The sequence below is a fragment of the Enhydra lutris genome, unplaced genomic scaffold, assembly GCF_002288905.1.
Source record: "Enhydra lutris kenyoni isolate GAN:26980312 unplaced genomic scaffold, ASM228890v2 scaffoldscaffold37, whole genome shotgun sequence".
In the NCBI taxonomy this organism is placed as follows: Eukaryota; Metazoa; Chordata; class Mammalia; order Carnivora; family Mustelidae; genus Enhydra; species Enhydra lutris.
In genome coordinates, this window is record NW_019154121.1 from 15651490 (window position 1) to 15672220 (window position 20731).

At 37.6% G+C, this 20731-nt stretch overlaps 1 protein-coding gene across 2 annotated transcripts in view; it reads left to right on the forward strand.

Annotated features, from left to right (window-relative positions):
* The window catches only part of LOC111154393 (discs large MAGUK scaffold protein 2), a 1367735-nt gene that overhangs the window by 371964 nt on the left and 975040 nt on the right, over window positions 1-20731 (forward strand). The window lies entirely within an intron of this gene.

Genomic DNA, 20731 nt, shown 5'->3' on the forward strand with positions numbered 1-20731 from the left:
CCAGGTAAAACAAAGTAAGTAAGTATAACATGTTAGCACCTAATGTTCACCTTATCATGTAGACTAATAAAAAAACTGTGTGAGTTGGCCATCAACATCTCAGTTTTATATTATATTTCTTTCTATTTGGTGTCATACTTTTCTGACACTTTCTACCTTTTTTCTTTAATTTTTAAACAGTGTCTTGATAAATGATATTTTTGCAAAAGACAATTAAATGAAAGGATTTTCTGTGCTCTTTGGTTGCAAATTACTCTTTTCTTTGATGTTGCTATGGGATTTTGTGCTTTTAATAAAAGCTCATAAATGTCAATTAGAATTAAAAAAAGAAAAGCAGAACTAGAGTCAATGATATAATAGAAGTGAATGCAAATGAAAAACAAAACAAGACAAAACAAACTAACAAACAAAAAAACCCCTACTAAAATAATTCTTTAGCGCTAAAGAAAATGTTTATTTTGTTAGCCAAAATATTCACTCATCACTACTTCCATATAGCTGTGTCAAACAAACAAAAAAACAAAAAACCAAAAAAAAGCCCTACTAAAATAATTCTTTAGCGCTAAAGAAAATTCACTGTTTATTTTGTTAGCCAGAATATTCACTCATCACTACTTCCATATAGCTGTGTCACAATAAAAAACAAAGCCATAAATGTGGCCCCAGTGCCTTCTAGAATCTTATTATACCTTCTAAGACATCAGAGAGGCTAAATTATGTTCTAATATAGTTTTGAAATTTGGCACATTTTAAGTACCCTGGCATCCTAAAAATGTATTATCAAATAAGCTAGCTTCATTTACCACCAATTAATTAAAATATTAGGTTAATTGTCAAATTCCAGTAAATATGTTGTAATATGTAAGAATATACAAACATTGTACCACTGGAATTCATTGTTCAGTTCTTCCCAGAGTCTTTTTAGAAATCATTGAATGACTGATGGAAATAGGTATGTTTAGCCTGGGGAAGAAAAGATTAAAGGTTGAAGGGCAAGGGATTTCCTTCTTATACCACAGGAGCTGTCATGTGGAAAATATTGGTGTCACCCAGAGGGCAGAAACAGAGCCAGTGTGCATAACTAACAGGGAGGTGTATCTGGAATCATTGTAAGACCACAACTCCTGTCAGTTTGAGCTATCCCAGACAGGTGTAGACTAGTGCAGGAAGCAGTGGTTGCCTGTCCCTAGGAATCTTCCAGGTCTGGCTGACAACCTGGTAGTGATATTGCCGAAGGGACTGCTTCAGCAGGAGGCTACCCAAAATTGTTTCTAAGGTACAGTCTGACTCTAGGACTCAATGATTCTAGTCTGGGGTCAGATGAATACATTCCTTCTTTAGACAAATATTCATGTTTACAGACAAATGCTCATCCTTACTCTGTGTGCTGACCAGTAGAAATTGAGAAGGGACAAGGGTGGGAGCCTGCATTTCATTAAGAGTATTTAAATCTCAGCTTTTTTCTATTTCTTTTCTCTTCCTTCCTTTTTTTTTTCCTTTTGTTTCTTTTCTCTTTTCTTTCTTACAAGAAATCTTTGTAAGAACCTTCACAGAAACTCCCTTCTTTTCTCCCTACTTGTCCTTCTCCCTTTCCTGGCACATTTTAATTAGCTCTAGAGCAGAGCTCCCAAGTGATGGGTAGGTTCATCAGGGTTCGTCTAAAGCTAAACTGGTTATAGTAAGTAAACAAACAAATAAAATAAATAAAACAATAAAAGCGTAATAGAATGTTCATTTTGTATGTTAAGTCTTAAGCATAAAATTGTCAAAATATCTACAGTTTGGGTGGTTACACATGTGTTATGCTACTTACTGCCTCATTTGGAAAATGCCTATTAGAGTTAAATGAAAAGTTTGCTTTTTCTGAAGCTCGCATCTCAAAGGAATCTTTCTCATTTCCCTTTATCCCTTGCCTTCCAGGAGTATCAAAATTAAGCATCTTCAATTGTGGTGATTTTCCTTAGCATAGGCTTTCTGTTTCTGTTTCGCCCTGCTGTCTTATTTCTTATTCTCTTTTTGTAAAGATGATTTATTGGTTCTTGTGGTTATACTGTAGTAGTATCTTCTACTGACGGCACCCCATATTGGTTTAAAAGAGGTCATCGATGAGTGATAAACCTCTGATAGGAAACCTCCATGTAGGAATATGTTTCCATCCTTTTTGGAATCACCAGTGTATGGTATGTCCCCCAAGGTACTGTGAAGAGGAGGGAAAAATAAGTCCGTCTGGGACTTCTGTGCCTAGACTGTGAAATAGCAATTTCGGGGCCAGGACTTTCTCCCCATGACATTTTAGAGGTGTTGTTGCTGAACAAGATGTGCTTTTAGATCGTCTTAATGAACAAACTGTGTACCTTTCTTGGGTCAACAATAGTGATAGGGGTAAACAGGTGCAATTTTTCCAGAAACACACACACACACACACACACTGATAGAGTTTGCCAGTTTCATGGTGTAAATACTCCCACCATGGCTGAGTTTAGGCTAGCAACCTGAAGCCTCTGACTGCATTCGGAAAAAAGAAGAGAGTGAGGCTTCTTAAATAAGCCAACATGAGCTGGCTCCAACACAGGCAGGCTCAAGCACATGCATTTTTGTAGCAATAGGACACATTTCCTAATCAAGTTGTTAAGGGATTATTATATTATCACAGTTCAAGTGTTCGGAAAACCTGCCATGATTAAAATCTAATGTGTTATTTTCTCATAAAGGAAACCTATTAGAGTCAGAGAAATGCTAAGAAGGTACAAATTCTCAATTAGACCTGGCTTATTTTCAACTTCTTTGCTCCTTTGATCTTTCTGGTCCTCTTGGGTCAAGCATTAAAAGAGGGAAGAGTGAAGAGGCAAAACCCACAATCAGATAATGCCCCTGAATCTTACTTTGGAGTCAATGCAGCTCTCTAGTATTAATTAGAAATTTACATATGGCATGCCTGAATAGAGTGTGAGATTGCTGGATAACAGTTGAAATGCTGCACCGAGCAGGCTCTGAATCATTAGCAGAGCAATCTTACCATTGCAGGTTTGTCAATCGTTTCTTCCATCATCGCTTATCACTGGAAGCCTCGGTTCTAAGAATCATCTGCCTTTGGTGCACACCCGCTGCTTGGCTGATAGATGGGCTCGCTTAGCCTGCTTTCATTAGAATGCCTTGGCCATTGTGAAATATGGGTTTAGAAGGAGAAATGCAATTTTGCAGTGAATTTAACAGAATTTGTTTTCTTTGCCTCAAGATGGGGATGCTTTCTCTTCAGATGCTACCTAGAATCTTCCACAAAAGAAGCTGGCTTATAATAAAACATGAGAATTTTCTTTTCCATTTAAGTCAATTCCATAATATTAATTGGGTCTCTACTATGCATATCATAATAGGCAATGGGGAAACCAAGGGCAGTAAAACGTGATTTTTTTTTTTTAATTTTTTATTTGACAGATCACAAGTAGGCAGAGAGGCAGGCAGAGAGAGACAGGAGGAGGAGGCAGGCTCCCTGCTGAGCAGAGAGCCCGATGCGGGACTCGATCCCAGGACCCTGAGATCATGACCTGAGCCGAAGGCAGAGGCTTTAACCACTGAGCCACCCAGGCGCCCCTAAAACGTGATTTTACATATACTTATCACTTTCTTAAAAGATCTCAGGTCTAATTATTTATTACTTACTCTCACTCCGCAACAGAAATTCACATTCCAGAAGCTTATATACCATGAGACCTCAGACATTGTGGAGAGTACTCTTTACAGAGTATCTGTTGAGAGAGAGAGAGAGCAGGAGAGGGGATGAGGGAGGAGGAAAAGTCAGGCTTATTTTTAAGAACCTGGACTTTAGAATACCTGGATTTCAATCCTGGCCCTTTCATTCGGTAGCTATGTGACCTCGATCAAGTTAACCTCTCTTAGGCTCCTCTTTAGTAAAATGGAAGAAGCAATAGTATTTATCTCATGGGATTTGTGTACTAATCAAATAAAGTAATATATGTAAACTGCTTAGAAAAAGTTTGGCACACAGTAACCACTCACCAAATGTTGTTTTTGATCATATTATTATTATTATTAGCCAGCTATCATGACAAATACTTTAAAATCGCTTCATTTATCTCATTTTATCTCTAGAAGATTATGCACGATTTTAAAGTTAAATAGTTTCCTGCAATCCAAGAACCAGTAAATCGGAGTGCAAGTAATTGTAACTCAACCCAGGTCTCTCTGGATCCAAAGCCTGTGTTCTTTTTTTTTTTTTTTTAAGATTTTATTTATTTATTTGATAGAGCGCGAGAGAGAGCACAAGTAGGCAGACCGGAAGGCAGAAGGCAAAGGGCAAAGCAGACTTCCTGCTGAGCCAAGAGCCCAGTGTGGGTCTTGATCCCAGAACCCTGGGATCATGATCTGAGCCAAAGGCAGTCACTTAACCAACTGAGCCACCCAGGTGCCCTGAAAGACTGAATTCTTTATCACTCCTGTGCTACATCACCTTTCTCTAAACTGTTCTATTTTTAAAGAGATCTCAGATTCAAATTTTCACTTACCAGGTCCATGTATGTAAAAGGAGAAGGTCCTTTATTTCATATGGCCTTATCCTTGAAAACAATTATTAAGCAGATATATAAGGGAATGTCTAAGAAATACAGTTTTCTAAGTGAGAGCCAACAAGAGTGGTGATAGACGGGAACTTTATGAGGAAATAGAAGGAAAATAAGTTCTATCATTAAAATACCTCAGTTCACCCAGTGGTGAACTTCCAAGGGAATATGTTCTCTCTGCTCCTGTGACTAAAAACAAAACAAAACAAAACTAGTATTTGGGAGCTAGTTTCCTTTTGAAAAATCCTTTGACATTGTAAGGATGTGTATCTTGGCAGGAGAGACACACTTTGTCTTGAGCAACTGAAGAATTTTCTGCACTGAGATCTACTCCTCATAGTAGACACATCTGTTGGTGAAGATCTCAAATAAGTCCAACCAACCACAGCCATTAATCATGTTCTTCTTCCCAGGACCTGGCAAGACCTCATTCTATAATTTTTACTAGGTTACTTATTCTTTTAAAATATTCATCCATATATGTTTAATTTTATAAACTAACTTACCATTTTCAGAAATAAGTGTGTAAAAGTTACACATTCAACCACAAATTAATAAAGGAAGAAAGCTCCATTTCAGGTTAACACGATATTTGTTCAATCAGAAATCCAGTAGGTTGTTCTAATTCTACTTTTCTGCATAATCATGGGCTTTGTTTTAATAAATTTACTATCAGTTACCATCATTACATCCCACAGTTAAGTTTTGTATTGATTTTGTTCATTATTATGTCCTTAGTCCTTCAACAAACACTTGTTGGGTTAATTATTTGTAAGTGGCTATACAAACACTCATAAATAATCCCCTTCTGTGAGATTTGTGTCATTAATATCAAAACAGGCAAGAAATCAAGGCACAGACTTCTTGTTTTCCCATTTCTGTTGTCCTCTTTTCCCTGACCTACTCATCATTGATATAGACTGTCATCAACTTTCAAGCTGATATTTCCTCCTGTATTACATATATGAAACATGTCCTAAAATAAATGGCATCTCGCAACTAAAATTGGCACTATCTCCTAGGGTACGTAAAAAAAATGATGTGTCTTACAGTTAAAGCCATCTTAGATTCAATGACTATTTACAAGGAAGATTAAAGCTCTTTTTCATAGATTGGTGTGAATGTCTTTAATCAGATAAATGTGATTTTCTGCCAGAATAAACAGTTCTAGAAGCTTTACTGAAAAGTCAGAATAGGAGAGGTTAGGATATATTTCTATACCCTTGGAACACCGTGCATTTGTTGAATATATATGGGAAAACAGTGGAGAAACTATAGGCAATGCAAGTTTGGGGAAATTTAAGAGAGATTGCTTATGAATGAAGAAGCTGGTATATAAATTGTAGGCAAGAAAGATAACGAAGTGTACTTTGCTTCACTGTTTCCTTATCAGAGTTGCCAGACCTGGTTTATAGGAAAGTATATTTTACCCAACAGTATAATAATTACCCTTCCTCCATGAAGCCATCCTTGTTAATTCTTGCCTGACTTAGCTTTTTAAAAATATATATTGTTTAAAAAAATATATATATATATATTGTTTTATTATTCTAAATAATTTTTGCATAACTATATATTGTCCTTTCCATTACATTTGTCTTTCTCTTAATAAGTGTCCTAGCTCCTGGGGGCGCCTGGGTGGCTCAGTGGGTTAAGCCTCTGCCTTCAGCTCAGGTCATGATCTCAGGGACATGGAATGGAGCCTGGCATCGGGCTCTCTGCTCAGCAGGGAGCCTACTTTCCCCTCTTTATCTGCCTGCCTCTCTGCGTACTTCTGATCTCTGTCAAATAAATAAAATCTTTTTTTTTTTAAAGTGCAGAAGCTCCTGTAACTAGACCATATCTTATTTTCATTTTGTTTTATTTTCTTTTTTCTCCCTTATTTTCAGTCATCTATAATGAAATTCAACCAGTATTTCCCAAATAATATTGGTGGATTTTTATCAGCATTACAAAGAAAATAAAAGCATGAATGCTGAAATTATTTGGGAATTTAAATCTACTAACTTTTTGAAGGATTTCTACAAGTTTTTAATATGATAATATGTAATAGAAACCTGTAAGATGGGACTATGGTTATTATACAGTATTTCCCAAACATATTTGGTCATGGAATGCTTTCTTACAAATAAAATAAATTTTTGGTTGGACAGATACACTTTTGAAAATACTAAAGCAGAGACATAGCCCAAGGATAATATAACCAATAGGAAATATAACATAAGAATTCATTCTAGCCCTGAAATCAGACTCAATCAGATTCAAATACCAGCTCCTCTACTTACTAGCTAGCTAATGTGAGCTTCCTCAAGTTACTTAACTTTCTCTAGCCTCAGTTTTTATATTTATAAAATGTGGCATCCATGTATATGCCTCTGTGATCTTTGAGAAAGAGCTATTCAAAGATCTTAGCTCAGAGCTTGACACATGAGAAATAAGTTCATAATAAGTAATTAATAATAATAATAATAATAAATAAGTGAAAAATGATAGTTATCCTTATTGTGAGTGAGGTACTGATATTATTCCTATATTTTAAACTAGAAACTTGGGGATTCGTTTTGGAACTTTTTTTTTTCATCTTAGTCTCTTCTTTGTTTCAAATATCTTAGGGTTCTTACCTCCCTCTTCGTATCCACAGCTACTATTCCTAGTTCATATTTTCATTACTTCCCGGCAGAAAGTGCTACGGTTACTGTAAAACATCATGGGCTTTGGAGCAAAAAAATATGTGTTTGAATTCTGATTCTACACTTTCTGGCTGGATAAACTTGGGAAAATCATCTGGCATTTCTGAGATGCAGTTAAGTTTAATATGAACCAATCTGAAGAATTCTGGAAGAATTCTAGAAATTGCAGATAGTTGAGAAGGGGAGAGGGAGAGAATGAAAGGATGAAGGAAGAAGTACCCGCCCAAATCATGCCACAAAGCAAGAGAGATGGGTAGAAACAGGTAATGAAGGGTCTTATGTGGAGATTAGACTTCGCCTTGTAGGTAACGAGGAGTGACTGTACAGTTTGAAAGAGGAGAAACCTGGTCAGATTTGCAAATTAGAATATTACTCATGTCATGTAGCAAAGTAGAAGAAAAGAAAACAGTGATATCACAGTCAAGGGCATCAGGTAAAACACCAGAGATGGACAATCTCTGGGATTAAAGCAGAGGCATTGGGGTGGAACAAGGGATAGACTAGAAAGCTTATTTAGGAAGAGACATCATCAGGACCTTGAGACCTAATAAGTATAGAAAGTAGAGGAGAGAGAGAAATAGAGGCTAATTCACTTTTTTTTTTCATTTGACTGATTTTCTTTTTAAGATTTTATTTATTTATTTGACAGACAGAGATCACAAGTAGGCAGAGAGGCAGGCAGAGAGAGAGGAGGAAGCAGGTTCCTCGCTGAGCAGAGAGCCTGATGCAGGACTTGATCCCAGTACCCTGGGACCATGACCTAAGCCCAAGGCTGAGGTTTTAACCCACTGAGCCACCCAGGTGCCCCCATTTGACCGATTTTATGGAGGCAGTATCATGAAATGAAATCAAGAATTCCAAGAAGGGGCCCCTGGGTGCCTCAATCAATTAAACATCTGCTTTCAGCTCAGATCACGATCTCAGGGTCCTGGGATCAAGACCTATATCAGGCGAGAAGGGAGTCTCCTTCTCCCTCTGCCCTCTGCCTACTTGTGCTCTCCCTCTCTTTCTCTATCAAACAAACAAACAAACAAACAAATAAATAAAATCTTTTAAAAAATGCCAAAGGAAAGCAGATTTTAGGGTGTGGCAAAAAGATTCTGAGTTTGGGTATTAATAATGGAATTTGAGGTATTTTTGTTATACCCAGGTTGATAGGTTTCATATGCAGTTTGAAACAGAGATCTGGGGATTGAGAGCGGGCTGATCTAGAAAGGGAGCCTTGGAGCCTTCAGTGTAGTTGAAGCAGTATGGCCGGGGTTGTCCAGGGGAAGAGGGGAGAGAGCCGAGGACTGCAGTGCAAGAGACAGTACTGCCACACCAGGGATTTATGGATAGAAAGGAGACTGTTGAAGAGACCATGAAGTAATGAGTGATTTACCACAGTGCATAGCCTGATGTTTCTTAACTGAGTCAAACATTTCTAGTAGAAGAGGATCATATTTTATACAATTTAAAAAAATGTAGTTCCTCTGACATGCTTAGAGTAGTATTGGCCAAACACTAGGTATCTTTTAAATACTTGTTACTTGATAACTAAAAAAGAGAGAGAGAAAGAAATACCTTATGAAACATATTTGAATCCAATAATCATGGGGTCCTAACCATTAACTGAAAAAAATGGATTTTTTTTCCACTTTAGCCATAGTCCTTTTAGTAGTATTACTAATTAGAAAACTAAGCTGTTTTTACTATTTTAGAAAATTCATGATTTAAAAAAAAATGTAAAATTCGCTCATTTCTGTCTCTTGCCACTAGATGGTGGGAGTAGCTGAGCTGTTGTTGGTTCAGGAAGCATATGGTCTTAAGGGAAAAACCTGAGATTTGTAAGGCTAAATTGAGAAGCTCTTAGTTACTAAAAACATAAGAAGGTTTTGGCAGGGATTTGCATACTTGTGAATAATGCATTTTTGTTCCATGCCCAGACCTTGGTGAAAGGAAATGGCTGAGTGAAATATGGCCTTGACAGACACATATACTGAATCCAGACACAAAAGCTCCTGGTCGAAATCCTATGCAAATGAAACATTTCTTCAGTTATCATAAATTGGAAAGGATACTGATAGCTTACCTCAAATAATCCTGGATATTCAAGCCAGAAGTTCAAGAAAGGGAAGAAGACAATAATAGGTATAAGACCTACCACATTATCTTACAATTAAAAAATGCTATCTAGGAGTAGCCAACCATGGGTTAAGGGGCTTTCTCCACGACTTTGGAAAGATAAGTCAGTGGAATGGCATCCAAATCTCCTATTTTGTTCATCTGTATGCTAATTATAGCAACAGCGATACTAAATTTTCTCTAAAAAATATTAGGATAAGTATATTAAAGGCATAATGCTTTAAAATATGAGTACTTGTAATAATCATTAATAAATGTCATTAGTGACTATTTGTAGCTGCGGATATTCCTAAGTTGCATACAGAAGTTCTTCTCAAGACTAAAATTTCACTATTGCCGAGGCTTTCTGTAACGATAAGAAATAATATCCATACGGGTGCATGGGAGGCTCAGTTTGGCTTGATTTTGGCTCAGGCCAAGTTCTTAGGGTCATGAGATTGAGCCCTACTTGGAGCTCCATGCTGGATGAGGAACCTGCTTAAGATTCTTTCTCTCCCTCTGACCCTCTCCCCACTGCTCACTTCTGTTCTCATGCTCTCTCTTAATTAAAAAAGAAAGAAAAAAAGAAAATATAAGAATATATAGAGAGTTCACAAAGGCTACCCTCACAGGGGCTTAATGAGAGTATTTTCTTTTTTATTAGCACAGACGCATAGAGATTATTCCACATCTCGCACATACATTCATAAATAAGTGTTGATGTTGATTGGGCTGTGGAATTTTTAACTCTTTCCCTACTAATTTGGAAAAGTAATAATATCCAGTGGAAAGCAGATGGACTTTAGAATGAGACCTACTTGGCAAAGCAATTCCACCTGTTTTGCTTCCTAGCAAACCTAGTGCCCTCTCCCCTACTGTAAATAGTAATATGCTGTAATATTCGGTAGGGATTGCTTGAGACAACACATCAATTGTCTTTAACATAGCACTTGACGGGGCGCCTGGGTGGCTCAGTGGGTTAAGCCGCTGCCTTCGGCTCAGGTCATGATCTCAGGGTCCTGGGATCGAGTCCCGCGTTGGGCTCTCGGCTCGGCAGGGAGCCTGCTTCCCTCTCTCTCTCTCTCTTCCTGCCTCTCTGTCTACTTGTGATCTCTCTCTGTCAAATAAATAAATAAAATCTTAAAAAAAAAAACAAAAGAAAAAAACATAGCACTTGACACCTACTAGGTGCTCAATATATGGTAATTATTTCTATTTTAAAAACAGAAAATGTGTGTATGAAAGAGCAAACCTTAATTTCAGATCATTCGACTCTTTGAGCTCACAGTGAAGATGGACTCTTGTTATAGTATCACACTTGCTGTCCTCCAAACAATGGCTTTACACTACAGAATACCCTCAGTTCAGCTAACCAAGAGTCCAACATCATCTCTTACGTGAAAGTGAATGTCAATTTGGCTAGCTCAAATGAAGTGGTAGTAAATAAGCTGAGGGCATGATCAGGTGTTAGGTGGTTCAAACAAGACTAAAGCGTAAAAAGATGTATTTTCTTTGATGACTAGTTATGGAAGATGTTAGAATCTTTGTATAATCTTTCAAGGTGTTACTTGGAGAGAGTGTTTGACTTAGACATATAATCCCTCATATGTTTATTAAAAATTATTACTTTAATTTTTTTTGAATTATTTCATAGCTCCAAGTTGATACCTAGTAAACTTTCAGTAATAAAATAGGGAAACTTAACAGTTTTGTTGAATTCATGCATTAACCAAAATAAAATTCTGGAGGCTATTATTAACTCGTGAAAATGCAACCAGTTTTTATTCTTTGTCAAACAATGTGTTTATGATCAGACTTCACTAATTCTACCTATAGATCGAATCCCACTTCTGTAAATTCTAAGCCTTCACTCTGGTACCATTTTGTATGATATAATTTTGTCATTGTCAAAATCAAGTTAACCTGGGATTCTCTTCAACAAGGGGATTTTAGTCATATCAACAGTCTCTGTTTGTTCATTTATATTTGTTCAACAAAAATACTAGTTTCCTTTACAGGGAGGAAGGGGTATGAGGTACTGCTAAGGTCTAAAATCTAATATAATGAATTTTTCTTTCTTTGTATTCATATGCATTTATCAACCTTTCTACCTAGAGGTTGTTTTAAGAGAAATAGTAGTAGTAAAATATAGTATTTCTTTAATTCCTATTGTATGTTAACACTATTCTAAATGTTTTACATGTATTGAGTTATTCCATTGAATCACCCCATAAAATACGGCTTCTTATTATTCCCACTTTGTGGACAAAAGAAAATGGGCACAAAGAGGTTAGAAAAAATTTGTCTAAGATCATGCAGTTAGTCCTTGATAGTCTGGGATATGATGACGCTAGTCTGACATCATACCCTCCCTCTCAGTCACGGTACTATATTATTCACCAGCGAAGGAGAAGTGCGTAGTTTTACAATGGAAGGGGACAAGCAAATCCAGGATTTTCTAGCTGCAACTGACCCATTAGTAGATGTGAAATTGATTTAGTTTGTAATTTTAGAAGAGAATAACAGAACAGAATAGAAAATAAGAGAGTATGTTACAGGTAGAAATCATGCTTCAGTTTAGTGTGGGTGCATTTGGGTGTGCACTGGCTTACAATGTAAAATATATTTCTTAGTGTGATCAAGGTCAAGAAAGTCAGGGAACCACTGATCTGGTCCAACTTCCCGTAGTGTAAAAGGGGGATAGGTCATAGAAAACCTGAGATCCAGAGGAGTTAAATGATTCCCTGAAAACACATTGGTCAGAAATGTCAAATCCTGAACTTAAATACTTTGTAGTATTAATCACTCCTATTCTCTCTGTCCAGCATCTGTTGTGGCTGCCATTACTACAAATTAAGTTACTTAAACTGGAATTTCTCTAACTTGGATGTGTATTAGAATCACACAGAAGCCTAGCACTACCCTACTTCAACAAGCGTAGGGTTCTATATTTTTATTACCTCTCCAGGTGACTTTGTTACATACGAACTTTGAAGAACTGCTGTCTTAAACTCCATTGTGCCACAGCATATACTGAATGATTGCCATGTGTATTACCAGAACTTTGCCAAAGACCGTTAGAGACAATAAAAGAGATAGAGCCTCTGTCGATGAGGAATTTAAATTCTATTAGGAAAATCAAGATGTGCATTAATGATTTAGGGAGGATAAACTATGTAAGTGCTTTTTAAACCTTATTTAATAAGATTATTAAGTACAAACGGAATTCCAGAAGGCAATTTTTAAAAAATTCCCGTATAGGCATATACAAAGGAAACCTCATAATGCTTTTTTAAGAGAGGATGTTTTATGAGAAAATATGGTAGAGAAAGTTGAATTGATTTTCCCCAACTCACAGAGGAATTGCTAGTGTCAAGTGAACAGATTTAACTCCAATGCAGTACTCCTAGGATGTATTCCCCCAGGCCAGCTGACTCACCAAAATCACAGTGACAGCAGGTGATTTGTTCCTTCTTTATTGGCAGAACATTGAGTGTGTTAGAGTTCGCGGCCAATTTGGGGTCAAAGGTAAGTTCATTTGCAATGCTTTCAAGAGGCTCTTACTGATGTTCCTTTACATATAACACCAATGAATGGTCACTTTAAGGGCCCTTCAGTCACAGGGCACACATAGAAGTCATGGGTCACTTACAAAAATCAGCTCCAAATTGTAGTAAATTAAATGTCACAGCTGGTTCTCTAGAGATTTTCTGGTTTTATCTCTTCATGTTGAGATGAAAGAGATAGATTCCCTCACCTTGGTTGAAGGAATCTAAGTAGTTGTGTTATTTTCTCAAAGAACAGTAAAACATTCCTGTTATTAGCTTTTAATGATAAAATTTAATTAATAAAAATAAATTACATACAAAAATACATAATACATAGTATAGTATACATAATACATATATCAAATTATATAATCTTTTATTTAATACAATTATAAACTTACATGTTAAAATGTCATAATTATGGAGAACTATTTAAAATTAATTATGAAATCATTAACTTACATGTAGTTCAATAGAAAAGGCTGTCTTTCTCCTTTTATGAACAACTTAAGTAAAGCTGCTACTAGCAAAAAAAAAAAAAGGTGCTACTAACCGTTCAACGTATTTATATGAATTAGAAAAGGGAATCCTTACAAAAACGGCATAATACCTTGTTACAATTTAGATCTTGTGCTGTGCGGAACCCCGCAGATGACCCGTATTCAATAATAAGATCATAGAATCATAGAAATAAGCAGGGGCATTTGAGATAATGTAATCTCACACTATTATTCTACACATACGAGTCAGATATGTTATAATATTTCCTAGGGCAGACACGTAGTTAATGCTAAAGCTAGGACCGGAATGTGGGTCCCACATTCCCAGACCACAGTTTATTTCTCTATTTCATAAGTAAAGAATAGATGTGTTCTACTCAACAGGTCACAGAGGTTTACTTATTCCAGTTTCTAGATGTTGCTGGAAATTGTTATCACTAACTTTTTATTTGTTTATGCCGATGTTCAGCTTTTTCCAAGGGCCAAATAAAGGTTGTTGACTTTGGACAAAAAATCTCTCTCCTCCTAAATCTCTCTAGCTAAATTGTGTGCCAGTTTGATTAAGTAAGAATAACATCTGCTTCATCATTAGTTAACGGTGATATCATGTTGCATATTTGCATAAACATTGATGAGATAGTTACATTTAAAAAAAAAACCCAGATTTAAAGGACTCATATCTAAAAGACAGATCCAGGGGCATCTGGGTGACTCAGTGGGTTAAAGCCTCTGCCTTTGGCTCAGGTCATCGTCTCAGGGTCCTGGGATCGAGCCCCACATTGGGCTCTCTGCTCAGCAGGGAGCCTGTTTCCTCCTCTCTCTCTCTCTGCCTGCCTCTCTGCCTACTTGTGATCTCTGTCAAATAAATAAATACAATCTTAAAAAAAAACAACAACAAAAAAACAAAACAAAACAGATCTACACAGTGCTCTACCAGAGCTGCAGGGCAATGTGGGCTGGGTGTCGGAAGGGTGCCATTTGGGAAATCATGGAACCTCTCTGAGCTCTGATTTCCACATTTGTATACTGAAGACAATAATAAACACATTTAGGGAAGTTTTTAAGACTAAAAAGGTTGTTGTTTGTCAGCTTGCATTTTACTATCTGCGCTTAAAATACCCCCACCCCCACCAGATTCCTCTGGCAACCTCCACCTTCCCTTCTGATTTCTATAGTCTCCATTTCCCCCTTTCATTCTCCTCTCCTCACTCCCACTTTTTGGGATAGTTAATAGGTAAGAAAGAGCGACACCTGATAAGGAAAAAGGGGCTCGAGTGGCTCAGCATACAGTCAGTTCACAGAGTTGCCAGTATGTGGGGATCCCACAAAAGTCAATAGAGTTTTTGGCTATGCTAATGGAATGGTCATACCAAGACCGAGGAGTTGATAATTCTGTACTGTCCAAAGTGTGGCCTTAGGATCCAAGAAGGATATTTCAGGGAGAATGGTGGCAAACCAGAGTGCTTCCGGAGCGGGGCAAATATGCTGGTGAGAAGATTAAAAATCTCATCAGATATAAAAATCAAAAGAATGAGTGATGTTGTCCTTGGAGAATTGTCTCAGCTCGAAGGGCATGGTAGTCCCTGGCATCAGACAGTTTATAAAGAGCAACTATTCTGTACAATTTCTGTATATACCATGACCTCTTGAGTAGGCAACGAAGAGACAGAAGCCATGGAAGTTTTTGTTGTTACTGTTCGTTTTTTATTTTAAATACAGAGCTGCCCAAAGATAGGATGGGCTTCTTCCTAAGGGAGTGAGCTTCCTGTAACTGAAGATGTGTAAACAGAGGCCAGAAAATCTTCAAATACAATATTGTAGAGTTAAGTCAGGTATGAGATAGGATATTGGACAAGAATATATTTACCTTTTTTTTTTTTAAAGATTTTATTTATTTATCTGTCAGAGAGAGAGAGGGAGAGAGAGCAAGCACAGGCAGACAGAATGGCAGGCAGAGGCAGAGGGAGAAGCAGGCTCCCTGCTGAGCAAGGAGCCCGATGTGGGACTCTATCCCAGGACGCTGGGATCATGACCTGAGCCAAAGGCAGCTGCTTAACCAACTGAGCCACCCAGGCGTCCCTATATTTACCTTTTTTTAAGGTCATGAACTTTGACAAATTGTTTAAAATTATGAGCGCTTTTCCCACTTTAAAAAAAAAGCAAAAAAACACGAATGACTGGGTGCCTCAGTCAGTTAAGTGTCTGCCTTCAGCTCAGGTTGAGAACCCAGGGTTCTGGGGTGCCTGGGGGTTCAGTGGGCTAAGTATCTGCCTTCGGTTCAGGTCATAATCTCAGCGTCCTGGGATTGAGCCCCACATCAGGCTCTCTGCTCATCAGGGAATGTGCTTCTCCTCTCTCTCTGCCTGCCTCTCTGCCTACTTGTGATCTCTGTCTGTCAAATAAATAAATAAAATCTTAAAAACAAAAACAAAAACAAAAAATAAAAAACAGGGTTCTGGGATCCAGTCCTGCATGGTCTCCTTGCTCAGCAGGAAGCCTGCTTCTCCCTCTGCCTGCCACTCCCCTGCTTATGCATGCTCTCTCTCTCTCTCTCTCTCTCTCTCTGACAAATAAATAAAATCTTAAAAAACAGAAAACACAGCAATGCATACCCACTAAAATGGCACATAAATTTTCAGGGAATATACAGCTCACACAAAGCCCATCTATGGACTCCTTTAAGACCACAGGCCTATAGTTAAGACTTTGGGGATGGAACGAATTTTAAGCCCCCTTCCATCTCTGAGAATCTGTGATTGTCATTTCTCTGCCTCCCAGTTTTTGTCTGAATAGGCATGCTTGTCCTTCTCAAGAAGAAATCTTTTGTAAGTATCAGAAAAACAAAACAAAACAAAAAACCCAGGAGAGCTCCCAAACCAGTGTCAGTGAGGACCAGGCTCCCATGGCAGTCCTCAGCAGCGGGGACCAACAGGTTTGCTGACGCGGAGGGCTGAGGGTGCAATTGTCCGTGCAGAACTTCTGCTTCTGATCCCACCCTCTCGGTACTTTTGATGTGCACTCCTAAGGCAATTTTCTGTGTTTATTGGTTAGTATCATACGCTTTTACCAGCTATGCAAGCCAAGAGCTATAATATCCTTCCTCTTTGAATTGAGGTTTTAACTGTCGAAAGATTGTTGTCTTTATGCTGAATGGAAGTTGCAGTCTAGCAAAGAACTGATTTCAAATTACCCCATCAACTTGCTAAAACGATGATGCATTTGCCATAGTATTCAGGCACAGAGGGTTTCCGATATGTGGCTAGATTGTTCGTGGAAATGTCAGTCATCAAATGCACGGTGGATATTTATTTTTTCCTCTGGGTCACAGAAGTGCACTTGAATTGGATGCTTCCTCTTTTCTCTGTACCATTAAGATATTGACAGGTTCAGAGTGGCTGGGTTTGAAATTTTAAGAATAACTAGCTCATAACATTTCACTTTCTGCTCTAGGGCAGGGTGAGTTGCGTATAAATCAGGCTGCAAATGTGATGAATTGATTGTCTCCGACTCAATTAGCTTAATGTGGGTAGGAGGATTTCCAGGTTTTGCAGCCTCTGTTTTACTAATCCTCTGAGCAGACGGTTACATAAAATGTGGCTGTGTATTAAAGCCAGAGCCTCAGAGAAACATGGTTGGTATTTTTCATTTCACATCTAATGTCATCCTGTATTTCACAGCTTTGATTTGGATCCGAAGCTGCTGAGCGATGGTTCTTACTATGATTTATATTGTTGCAAGCCTTACCTTGTTATCTTTCTGCCTCCTGACCGAGTTAAGAAAGTAGCCTAATAGAACTGCTGCTGTCACTGGGTGATTTAATTGGGGGGAAAAATATTTCAGCAATTTAAGGAAAACTGCAGAAGTTGAAGCTGTTCCTCTGTCAAATAAATGATCAGATGAGATGAGTCCCAGTAAAGCAGATGCTGACGTTTCAAGAGCTTTCAACACACTCATCATACTTTGGTAGTGAAATTTGTTGGAGGAACTGATTACGGAGTTTGCTTTTTGTTTTCTTAAGGAGAATCTACTGAGGCTGTGAATAATGTCTATTTTAAAGAAAATATCTTAGATTTAAATACATTTTTTGCCTAGGGACATTATTAGACATCTTCTCTAAATTGCCTCTGTTAGCATTCATTGGTTGAATCTTTATCCTGTATTTTCTTCTTTCCCCCTCTCTTCTCTTTTAGTCCCTCTATCAATCCCAGTTTCATCCTTGCTCATAAACTGTGAAGGATGAGGACACTGAAATGATACCCAGATGGTTTAGTCCAAGATCCTCCCAATTCAATGTTTGTGACCTTGGGCAAGTCATTGGTCTCTTTAAGCTTTGTATTGTCTTTTCCTCTAAAACATGATAATATGAGTACTAGATGGGATTGAAATGAAAATCTGGTGAGATTGAGCACTGTGCTGCTGTCCTCAATGATAAACTGAGGCTTAGGATAGTTGTTAAACATTGTTTCAGTACCTACTCTGGGGTAGGCACTGTGACAGGTACCACAAGGTAGAATGATGAATGGGACATAATCCACCCACTTTATATTCACATAATACAAGACATTGGATGTCTTATGGTTTACAAGGTGCCCTCTGATGTCTCTTTCGATTAGCCCAATGGCCCTGTGAAATAGGTAGCCAATTATTATTACTTACACTTTTCAGAGAAAGAAAAAGACCAAATGAGATTAGGCTATTTGCTTAAGATCACATAGTTAAATTATTTTGCAAATTCCTACTACAAACATACATAGTTTTCATGTTCTGTCCTGTGCAAACCACTATAAATCTAAAGATCAACGAGAAATAGTCCCTAAAGTTCAAAGTCAAGTGCAGAAGAAAAACAAACCAATAAGGTAAATAAAGTGGAAGCATTCAGGATAGAATTACTAGTAGCAACCTCCCCATATTGTCTCAAACCTGATGTTTTTAAGGCACTGCATTCTGATAGTTGGATCTCCATTAACATACAAGTTCTCTATACTCCCAGAAGTTCTTGGTAAGTACTGATATTGTTTACTAAGAAATCTGAGGACAGACAGACTTTCCCATGCAGAAAAACTAAAGAAAGATTAGCACAACCCAAAAGTTAGAATGGTTCTCCTACTGGGAGGGCACAGGCAGAGCTGTCTTTGTGGTTTTACTAAGAAATGCCTATGGCCTTTGGAAATGCCACCTGGCCTCTTGCCCATGTGTAAGAATGAAAGGCAATAATCCTAAAGCCCTTTGCTTGCCTTGGCTGAGAAAAGAGCTTGCCTTTGGATTCAAAGGCAAAGACAGAGACTGCCCCCCCCAACCCTCCCACCTCCGCCACAGTCATTTTTTTCTTTGTCAGGCTGAAGCAGAGTTTAAACTAGGTCAGATTCACTCCAGCTCTGGTCACAGCCTACTGTCCACATTCTGGTCCCAGTTAATTTGGCTGGATCCTGGCTTCAGTTCATCCCAGAGCTTAGTTCAAGGGCATGCGTAGCTTTCTCAAGTCCGAGGAACAGCAATAATCCTAAAGCCTTTTATTTGCCTTGGCTGAAAAAGTTGAGTGGGTAGACTTATATAGGCTTTGGAGCATGCAGAACTAATTTTGAACTGCAACTCTGTCGTCTGCTAAGTGTGTGACCTTGAGCATGTCACAGAACATTCTGAGTCTCCATATATTCATATTACTTAGTTGAAAGGGTTGCTGTGAGAATTCGTTTTTCCCAAATTTTACTTCACCACAAGAACCATGTGGAACCCCTTTTTAAAAAAAATCTGCATACATGGGCCCATTGAAACCAATCGAATCAGGATCTTTAGGCAGGGCCCTGAGAACCTGCACTTTTAATATACATCTCAGATGATTTAATTATGAGGTGAGTTTAAAAGATGCTGAGGATGAGTGTATAAAAAACCAGCATAATTTTCTAGCACTCTGGAGGCACCATGAGCACTCCCCAGTGGCTACCTTTTTGTTGAAGATTGTTATGTAGCATTCATATAAGCATTGGGCTATTGAGGTTCCTACATTGTTTGTGATTAGCAGACTACTTGGTACTTTAGTGGTTGTCAAAATAAATTTTTAAACCAAATCGCTTAATGAAGATTTATTTGGAAGCTTCTAAGTACTGGCATTATTCCAGATATCGTAGGAGAGACAAAATGTATATAAACTCTGATATAATTCTGAAGTGTGAATGCCATCATTAATTTTCAATAGTTCCTGAAGGAGGGATTCATTCAACCTAGAGTCTAAAGCAAAGGTACTGTTTAGACTTTAGGGTAAACAAACTTACCAAAGAGAGTGTTCATTTTTATTATTCATACATTCATTCATTCCATTTGATTATTCCTACCCTACCTTGAAAGGGGAAGGACATTCTACCTTAAAAATAAATTTACAAACATAAATTTAGAAGGAAAAAAAAAGTGTTTCCGCAGCTGATATCAAGAAGCTGTAAATTGGGGGTTGTCATCTTTTCTCAGCGCAATATCATTTCCTGGCACACCCACCAAGCCCATTTTATAGATTATCTATTTTTCTTACCCAGAAAATACCTTCTGAGAAACAGATTTTTTTTTTTCTTCTGGAGTACAGTTAGTAGTTACTTAGCCACTAAATCTTAAACATCAAGGAAGGAGAGGTTCCCTGTGAGAAGTTTCTAACTCAAGTTTATTCTTTAAAGTGATGCAAATTACTTACCCTCTTTTATGGAAGACTTTCTAAATGGATTACTTGGCTTTTCCAGTGCTAGAGAATACCAAACAAAGGCTAACTTCTTTCTGTTCTATGATCAATATTAACAATGTAAATTATTATACTTTAATAATAATTCACTTGTGTTAGTAAAATTCCTATTATGTAGGACTATAGGGAACAAAGATAAATAAAACGTGGTATCTTCCTACAATGAATCGTTGCCTGCCAAATGCCACAATCAACTGGTAATAACACAAATACCTAGCATTTTGAAAGTATACGTGCCAAGTTGTGTTCACTCACATTTCACAAAACTCTTCCTCACAGCAGTTCTATGATGTTAGTACTATTTTTACTCCCATTTTACAGATAAGGAAACCATCTGAGGCTATGTAACTTCTTTAAAAATCCCACAACCAGGTTAGTAACACACTTTGTGGTTTTGTTCTGTTTTGTTTTGTTTTGATATCTTGTTCAGGAATTCTGTCTCTTTCACTTCTCGATAGCATGACTGGGCAACATATCTCTGAACTCACTTTTTCATTTTTATAAAGGGTGTTTATGAGAATGGATATTAAAGTAGGTAAAACATTAAAAAATAAAACAAAACATAGTACCTGGCACCTAGTTGTTACTCCCC